The sequence below is a fragment of the Triticum dicoccoides genome, chromosome 3A, assembly GCF_002162155.2.
Source record: "Triticum dicoccoides isolate Atlit2015 ecotype Zavitan chromosome 3A, WEW_v2.0, whole genome shotgun sequence".
In the NCBI taxonomy this organism is placed as follows: domain Eukaryota; kingdom Viridiplantae; phylum Streptophyta; class Magnoliopsida; order Poales; family Poaceae; genus Triticum; species Triticum dicoccoides.
Genome location: NC_041384.1, coordinates 747,989,342 through 747,990,709, shown reverse-complemented (window position 1 = coordinate 747,990,709; position 1,368 = coordinate 747,989,342).

The following is a 1,368-nucleotide window of genomic DNA, read 5'->3' as shown; positions in this document are numbered from 1 at the left end:
AACCCCGTTAAACATTTTACAAATCCTCAAAAACCTAACAGAAAAAAAGATACGGGGCTTTTAAGATCTAGAGAGGCAAAAAAAATCAAAAAAATTCAAACTTACTAATGGCGCACCTACCCATGGTGCGCCATTACTATCTTCCCGCCTTCAAAATTCAAAATAAGTCAAAAAAATAAAAAAAAGTTACTAATGGCACACCTGACCATGGTGCGCCATTAGTATCCTCCCTCCTCTCCGGTGAGCTCCTCCTCCCTCCTCTCCGGTGAGCTCCTCCTCCCTCCTCTCCGGTGAGCTCCTCCTCCCTCCTCTCCGGTGAGCTCCTCCCATCCCCTCATGGTTTCTCCTTCCTCCTCTCCAGCGACCTCCTCCTCCTCCTCTCCGGCGAACTCCTCTCCGACAAAAGACCATGGCAACAAGATCCAAAAACAGGAACAAAATTTGAGAATATTGTCGTGCCAAAAAACAAGCAAAAAAAACGAGCAAAAAATGGGCAAAAAATCACGATCCAGATGTAGATTCAAAATGGCGCATCACTAATGGGGCATCACAGGACAGTGCGCCATTAGTATGCCGCGGTTACTAATGGCGCATCCAGTTGTGGTGCGCCATTAGTATCCAAAGCACCTGGGTATACATGGCCCCTGGGAGGCATACTAATGGCGCACCGTGGCCTATACTAACCCCGTTAAACATTTTCAAAATCCTCAAAAACCTAACAGAAAAAAAGATACGGGGCTTTTAAGATCTAGAGAGGCAAAAAAATCAAAAAAAAAATTCAAACTTACTAATGGCGCACCTACCCATGGTGCTCCATTACTATCTTCCCGCCTTCAAAATTCAAAATAAGTCAAAAAAATAAAAATAAAAAAGTTACTAATGGCGCACCAGACCATGGTGCGCCATTAGTATCCTCCCTCCTCTCCGGTGAGCTCCTCCTCCCTCCTCTCCCGTGAGCTCCTCCTCCCTCCTCTCCGGTGAGCTCCTCCTCCCTCCTCTCCGGTGAGCTCCTCCCATCCCCTCATGGTTTCTCCTTCCTCCTCTCCAGCGACCTCCTCCTCCTCCTCTCCGGCGAACTCCTCTCCGGCAAAAGACCATGGCAACAAGATCCAAAAACAGGAACAAAATTTGAGAATATTGTCGTGCCAAAAAACAAGCAAAAAAACGAGCAAAAAATGGGCAAAAAATCACGATCCAGATCTAGATTCAAAATGGCGCATCACTAATGGCGCATCACAGGACAGTGCGCCATTAGTATGCCGCGGTTACTAATGGCGCATCCAGTTGTGGTGCGCCATTAGTATCCAAAGCACCTGGGTATACATGGCCCCTGGGAGGCATACTAATGGCGCACCGTGGCCTATACTA